Genomic DNA, 7,685 nt, shown 5'->3' with positions numbered 1-7,685 from the left:
GAAGATCCAGGACCTTGCGGGAGTTACACAGCTGAATCACTTTCACCTCCGAAACCTGTCGGACTACGCAACGCAAATCTTATTCTCGCATCACTTTACGGAGACACGCACTACGGCCGTCCTACGCGTAACGGACGTCACTCCACCAGGCACGCGCCGCCGCCGTGCTGGAAGAGGCGCGCGCTTGCAGCACCTGTACTTCTTGGTGCCTCTGTGTCACAGGGTGAGCGCGCTCAATCTCCACAGCACCAGTCGGATCATCTGCGTCATCCCGCTGACGCCTCTGTGGAAAGGTGCGGGTCGTGCCCGGGACCTTTATTTGACGTGGGCAGAGGTAGGAGGTAGGCATGGGTAGCAGGTGGGCGTTAGACGTGGCATGGGCCGGTGTAACAGTCGTCTACTTCGCAGAGGCAGTCACAGCATATTACCCTCGGGCATTGGGGTTGGTGCGAAAGACAGCGTCGCACTCGACAATATTTCCACAAATACTTTATGACGGGCGGCACTCCAGAGCGAAACATTGTCAGAAAACCCAAACCGGTAGGGACAATGTGACCAAACCCTGATAGAGTTTTTAGTCTGTTGGAGGGAAAATCTATTAATAAAGTGAAACAAAACAATTTTAAACAAAATATGGTTTTAATCAATCAATCGGGAAAATCAGCCTGTCTCAAAAAGACACAAAGGGCTATATTTATGTAGAAGGAAGTGGAGGAGAGAGGCGTTAGCCTTCCTGACTTAAAACCTCTCCCTACTTCTGAAACACTAGGCTACATACCATATTCCCAAGAATGTGGTGCAGCCTTGCGTTCCCCCCTGCGATGGCGCTAATTTTAGCAATTTAGCACTGTCGTAGGCACCCTTGCACCAGAGTGCAAGGGTGTCTGTGTGCAGGGGAGGATTGTTTATGTGTAAGAAGGTGTCCCTTCCTGCACATAAACAATCCTAGAAATGCCATCCTGTCACTTTCATGCGTGCTGCTTCATGCATCACATAACAAACACAAAAAACACATGGGTTACAAAGTCCTACATGATGCATACGCATGCTGGGCAGATAAGATATTGCCAAAACATGTCAAAATTTCCAAGAATTGTCAGCCCTGCCAAGTACCACGCATCAGGTGTTAGTTTAACGGCTTCCTCACTGAAATGCAAACTCACGATTTATAGTGCCTCTGAGATTTCAAGCCAAGCGCAAGTATAATGCACCAAAAGCTGCAGTGTCAGGGCTCGCTGCTCCCTACAGGCTGCTGGCTCATCTGATCGCTAGCTTCTACAAGTGTGTTTCGATGTAAGGCACACCACGCGGCTAGTGACGCAGGAGGAGACTCTGTCACTGCCCAATGGCTGGGTACTATGGAGACAGGAATTTTAAGTTAACTGCTATAACGACGATGACCCTCAGGCTCAGACCTCACCCCACAGCTGACAGCCATTGTGAGCCTGCTGACAATCTGTGAGAAGCTAACCGTTTGTACTGTGGCAATATGAGAGCCCGCGGACCTCTGGCCAACCGACTTGGGGTCACCGGCACCCATGCTGTTGGAATGTGTGGGAGTGGTTATATCTCACCAGTGAGGCAGTTTTGTGCCGGCAGTTTTGTGCCAGCAGAAAGTGCTGCGAGGACGCTGTTTCAGTAGCGGATTGTCCCTGGGGGCCTGCCTGAATGTTGCCACAAGCAGTGCCAGCTCTCAAAAAATTAAAGGCCTGAACTTTCTATAATCAGTGTTGGACAGATAGTGGGCACAGCGGCATGCCGGAGGGACACCAGGCGGTTTCTAACTCATGTAAAGTCTTAATTAACATTTTTATAAGTAACTCTGTGACCTAAGTATTTTTTAAATTTTTAGACACTAATGCAACTTGCTGGCAGCCTGTCGGACGCTTATTTAAAATATTTCTTTTTATAGTGAGCTGAGCCTCTGTCTCTGGAAGTAATACAGCGTGCTTGGCTGTGACTTCTGTGTGTGGTGCCACAGCCTCTCCAAAGGCTTGCCCAATCATGCTGTCCTGACTATGGTGACCCGGAGTCCGTGAGTCTGCTGACTCGATATACTCGATAATTATGAAATGGGCTGAGGCAGCTGAAAATGGTATTGTATCCTCCATGTGGGACAGAGTCTGACCCACATGGAGTCTGACCCGGAGTCCGTGAGTCTGCTGACTCGATATACTCGATAATTATGAAATGGGCTGAGGCAGCTGAAAATGGTATTGTGTCCTCCATGTGGGCCTGCAGTCCTGATGCTCCTCTGCTACGTTGATATGATTCATTGCCAGGGCGCAGCCGAGGCCCAGTGAGTCGGCGTACTAGGCTGGTTAAAGTTGGAAGGAGTAATTGGTTATGGTATAATTTTCAGATAATAATGTTTCCCTCTTTGTTGCTTGATTTTGCTCACGAGAAAGTGTCACTCATAGTTGTTGAAATGTCACCCATAATTATGGGTAAATTATGAAAATGTCACACATATCAATCCGAAACCTTGGCAGCTATGAATTGTGCACGTGTCAACGTTTAGCAGAAGCCTCTTGTGGGTTTTTAGGTCTCGCGCCTGCGATTGCAGGGCAAAGCCCTGCTGTCGCAAAGCGAGTCTATTGTGATCGTTTCAGCTTTCAAGGACTAACAAGACTTGGAGACAAGAGACTGGCACAAGCACGCAGCCTGCCGGAATCGGATCAGGTCGCGTGCGTGAACACGCGCTCCGATTCCGGCAGGCTCTTCAGTCACCATGGATCACGATCACGCACGCGCACACACTCAGCCCCACATATACACACGCCTGACACCCCCTCACCCCCACCCACTCACCGTGCTCTTTTCTCGCCGCGCTGCTGTTCTGTGAGTTTCACGCACACGCACACACTCAGCCACACATACACACGCCGACACCCCCCCACCCACTCACCGTGCTCTTTTCTCGCCACGCTGCTGTTCTGTGAGTTTCACGCACGTGCACACACTCAGCCACACATATACACACGCCCGACACCCCCCCGCCCCCACCCACTCACCGTGCTCTTTTCTCGCCGCGCTGCTGTTCTGTGAGTTGGAGAACCTTCCTCGCACCATTACGCCTTGCCTGCTCTCTCCCGGTAACCTCATCATTCCCGGAATCCCTGCTTTCTTCTGGGCTCCCTCTGCTTCCAAGATGCCGCGCTCCGGACGAGCTACGTCACCGGCCGCTAACCTGCTACAGAGGCGGGGAGTATCCCGGAACTTCGCAGGCTCCTGCCTATCAAGAAATATGTATCTGAATTCTCACGCCGATCAACCACATTGCAACCGGTTGATTGTCAGTCTTCCTCCTCCCTCTGTTGTAGAATACTATATAATAAACTCCTTCTCAGCCAACCGCAGGTCGTCGCCCTCTCTGTTCTCTGTGAGCCTTGCTAATCTCGCACCGCCCCGTTCCCGCCTCTCTCACTTCCCCTTCGACCCTCCTCCTCCCCCTCTAACGTCACGCGCTGTAAGTGAATGAGCTCTGAACAGGGCGGTTGCAGTAGCTGAGCTTGGGCACAGCCTCTGAACAGCCCCGTGCTCCCTGCCCTCCGCCGCCACCGGGCACACCGTTCACCCGAGGACCCCTGACCCTCACCCCAGGATGGACCTGGGACTCATCCTGGACCAGCTGGAGTCGGGTGACCAGGAGATGGTGCAGAAGGCCCTGCTGGAGTACAACACAGAGGTAGGAGGAGGATCTGGAGGGAGGAGAGGTAGGGGCCGTGTGGGGGGCAAAGGTGCGAGTGAAACAAAGGAGGAAGGAGTATGAAGGAGGGAGTCCTAGTCTGCGACGAAGGAGGGAAGAGTTAGAGTGTCTATCGGGAAGAGGAGGAAGGCTCAGTGTGAGGAAGATAAGGAGGGGCGAGCTGGTGCTGTGTGTGGTAAATAAAGGAAGCTAACTGCATGATGTGGAGGAAAGCGTAAGAGGGTATCCTCGCATATCTCCAGTGACTGTCACACCCCTTTGTGCTCTGACTGGCCATATTGCCTGTCTCTAACCCTTCTTCCATCTTTGTGTCTGTCTGAAGATCTGGTATCCACCACTTCTGCGCGTGGGCCTGTCATTTACCAACGTATGTGTCTGCGTCACTGTTCTCGTGCCGTAGTAGTGTCTGCTGCTGCCCATGGTTTGTCTCACGTGCACCCTAGTTAGTGCCTTGCTCTGCCTCCTGTTTGTCTTCTATCCAGCTCCAGGATTCCCTTCCGGGGATAGTGTGCTTTACATATACACATACCATCTCTGACTGCAGTTACCCCCGTGTCTCTCCCGGATTTGCATGTTGTTTAACGTATATGTAGTGTATGCCAGCCTCGGTTTTCAGTGTGTCTATCTGGTCGCCGCAGTGTTACCTGCATTTGCTTCAGTGTCTATGTGTGCCCTCCGAGTGCCTGCATGTCACTGTGTATATTTCTCTACCACCTGTTTGCTTTTCTTTTCATCCCTGCGTCTGCCCAACTTCCTTTCCCCTCCGCCTTCTGTCTGTCTGTCTATACTCAATGTACCTGAATATACCCACGTCCCTGGTGCGTCCCACAATGTACCTGCACTTAGCACATTGTCTTTCTCTGCCATCCATGTACTCTGCCACCTCCTTTCCATGGCCTATCATTCGGGTGTCCCTATAAACAGCAATGAGCAGCTCCGCCTGTGCCCGACTTCCCCGCGGGGGAAACCACATACCCACAGCCTCTGGAGCACGTAAACGCTCGATCTGACTTGCAGATGTGGGAGCGAGGTGTTGAGAAGCATGCCTGCGCCTTGTAATTAGGCGTTATTACTCTGCTGGTGTAAATAATACTGTGAACGTGTGCGCTGCCAAAGCCCAGGCCAGCCTCCATCTTAGCAGGGCTGCACCAAGTCTCATCTCCAGTCTATCCTTTACTTGAGCTGTTCCTTTGTAAAAACCGGGCCTCCCCTCGGAGGAGGGGTGTGGCAGGCCTCTAGCCTCTTTTCGTGACAAGCTGTGCGAAGAGTAGTATTGCTACTCCTAGCACTTCTCTGTACCCGCGGTGACCTTTTCGAAACAAAATGACATCCTACTGGTTGGCGAACACTACTTTGCTGACCCCTCTGTGTTGCTCTGCAGGCGACGTGGCCAGCCGCACTTGGCTCCTTTCAATGTGTGCTATGACAAGCCCTAGCCCCCCCCCCTCTGTGGGCTGTGCGTTACTAAGCCTCAGTAAGTCTCCACCAGTGCAGTGCCAAGCTTTGCTCCAGTGCCAAGCGATCCAAGGTCTTGCTTACAACCTTGTTCTGTGTGCAGTTTCTGTTTCAAGTATGTACAAATAAGGCCTAGAAATAAAGTAAGTTGCTGTCTCCTAGTTTGTCAACTGTTGCATCAGTCAGTTTGCTGGATCTCACTACCTAAGATGGGATAAGGCTACCCATTTCGCTTGAGTACAGAAGGTAGGGCACCACCCACTACAATGAAATGAGCGGTGCATCAATGGGGCTAATATTTATATACACTAGTGGAGGGTGCCCCGTTTATTTCTATCCTTAGATTCCTCTTTTTAATGCACACATGAATTCCATCCCCCCACTCCATCCCCCCCCACTCCATCCATCCCCCACTCCATCCATCCATCCCCTCCACTCCATCTATCCATCCCCCACTCCATCGCTACCATCTTGCAAATCATCTTTATGCACCAATACAGACTTTGCTAAAAATTTAATGCAACACATTGTCATATACAATGCCAATTACTCAAACTTTAATGCTGCGAGACCTGCTGCGAGACCTATTGCATTGCAAATGCTTGTTCTTTTAGTACTCAGAATAAGGGTGATGTAATCATAAAAAAACATTTTGGTTTTCTGCATAATGGGTGATTACAGGGAACCTCATTGGGCCTAGCCCAGCCTATCTGACTTTAATACATTCTCAATAGGCTTGAGTTAAGGCAAAATTCACCCTTATTTACACCCTGTACTCAATGCTCCATGTCGGCCTCTCTTTGTGTTTGTTTAACAGATTGTAACCTTTTCTGTGACCGCTATACTAATTATTGATGTTGTGTCAAGTTTGAGTCTGCAAGTAAATAAAATCTATTTGTGTTTCAGCGCAGCTAAATTGACCAATGCAACATTCATGTATGTTTCTTAAACCTAATGTGCACAATGACCGATGTATTTCTGCAGAACCCACAGTTATCTTTTTCAGCACATCCATTTATCAGGCCTAGGCTGGTTCACAACTTACATAGGTTTAAAACTGTGTTTGTTTTGCGGGTTGGGATTTTATACTTGTGTGTATGTGTCTATAAAATGTATTCCTATTCTTTCCCTACATCAAGTTGCAGAAAAGAAAAATAAATTGAGGCCAATAGGATGTGTCACACTGTATTTTAAGACTTTTCTACTTTGTAAGCGTCTTCACCTCACTTTTATAGGATTAATCCTATAAATGCTGAGGATTGATAGCCGTGCTTGAATCCTGAAGGTTTCTTCAACATTTGGGGGCACATTGTGCATCGTTTTGACATGTGGGCTGGCAGAGAAGGGGTAAATCCCAATTCTGCCACCCATGTCTGGTGCTGGGAATGGAATCAATGCAAAGTTGGTCCACCTGCTCCATTCATTTTGTCAAGTTTTCCCCGGTAGCCAAATGGGCTTTCATCCGTTCCGGGGGAAAGGGCAGGAGGGGATTGATTGGGCTGTTTACCATTTATCTGCCTGTCCCTAAGGGGTCAGGAAGTCACCCAGATTATTTTTCCTCAGACTATCAGGAAAAAAAGTGTCAAAAAGAAATGGGTGCATGGTTTCCCTTTCCTTGCACTACTTTGCATTCTCCTGGTACAAGACAGTCTCTGCTTCCTGGAGGGGGGCGAAGGGGTTTAGGGGAGGAGGATTGGGTTTGACTCACTCTATCAGCTAATATGTCAAAACTATACTCAAAAGAATCCATTTTTGTTGTGGCTTCCCATGGTGGTGCTGCAAACACAACAATGATGGACAGAATGTGGATCAATGTCACACATTCACCCCAGTCCAAAGATCTGGGCCCAAATCCATCGTTTTTCCACTCCACACCACCCTGGGTTAGACAGTGGCGATATGCAAATCAGTGCTGACCCTGTGCCCCATGGGAACAGTCCAGTCCGAACTACAAAAGCCATGTCCTTCCCAGAACGGAAACAAGCATCCGAGGACCGGCCCGGTTTCGAGGTAACACCTCTCATCAGCCCGGCTAGCTTGATTCCAGTGGTGTGGAGTGCCTGGGACTCACGTCTGAGCATCCCCAGTACACTTAGAGCGGTAACTGCAAACACAACAATGATGGACAGAATGTGGATCAATGTCACACATTCACCCCAGTCCAAAGATCTGGGCCCAAATCCATCGTTTTTCCACTCCACACCACCCTGGGTTAGACAATGGCGATATGCAAATCAGCGCTGACCCTGTGCCCCATGGGAACAGTCCAGTCCTAACTACAAAAGCCATGTCCTTCCCAGAACGGAAACAAGCATCCGAGGACCGGCCCGGTTTCGAGGTAACACCTCTCATCAGCCCGGCTAGCTTGATTCCAGTGGTGTGGAGTGCCTGGGACTCACGTCTGAGCATCCCCAGTACACTTAGAGCGGTAACTGCAAACACAACAATGATGGACAGAATGTGGATCAATGTCACACTGTAGTGTAGTTCCTATTATCCCAATAGGCTCTGCGCATTGGAA

General features: G+C 49.8%; 1 protein-coding gene across 1 annotated transcript in view; it reads left to right on the top strand.

Moving 5' to 3' along the window:
• The first annotated feature begins 227 nt into the window (after positions 1-227).
• Positions 228-7,685, top strand: part of LOC144802321 (HORMA domain-containing protein 1-like) — a 1,664,778-nt gene continuing 1,657,320 nt past the window's right edge. The window contains exon 1 of the mRNA XM_078671804.1: positions 228-293. The gene's annotated coding sequence lies outside the window, so the exon portion shown is untranslated. The remainder of the gene's footprint in view (positions 294-7,685) is intronic.

This window comes from Lissotriton helveticus, chromosome 1_2, assembly GCF_964261635.1.
Source record: "Lissotriton helveticus chromosome 1_2, aLisHel1.1, whole genome shotgun sequence".
NCBI classification, from domain to species: Eukaryota; Metazoa; Chordata; class Amphibia; order Caudata; family Salamandridae; genus Lissotriton; species Lissotriton helveticus.
Note: the sequence above shows the minus strand (reverse complement) of the source record. Positions and strands in the feature narration are given on the sequence as shown.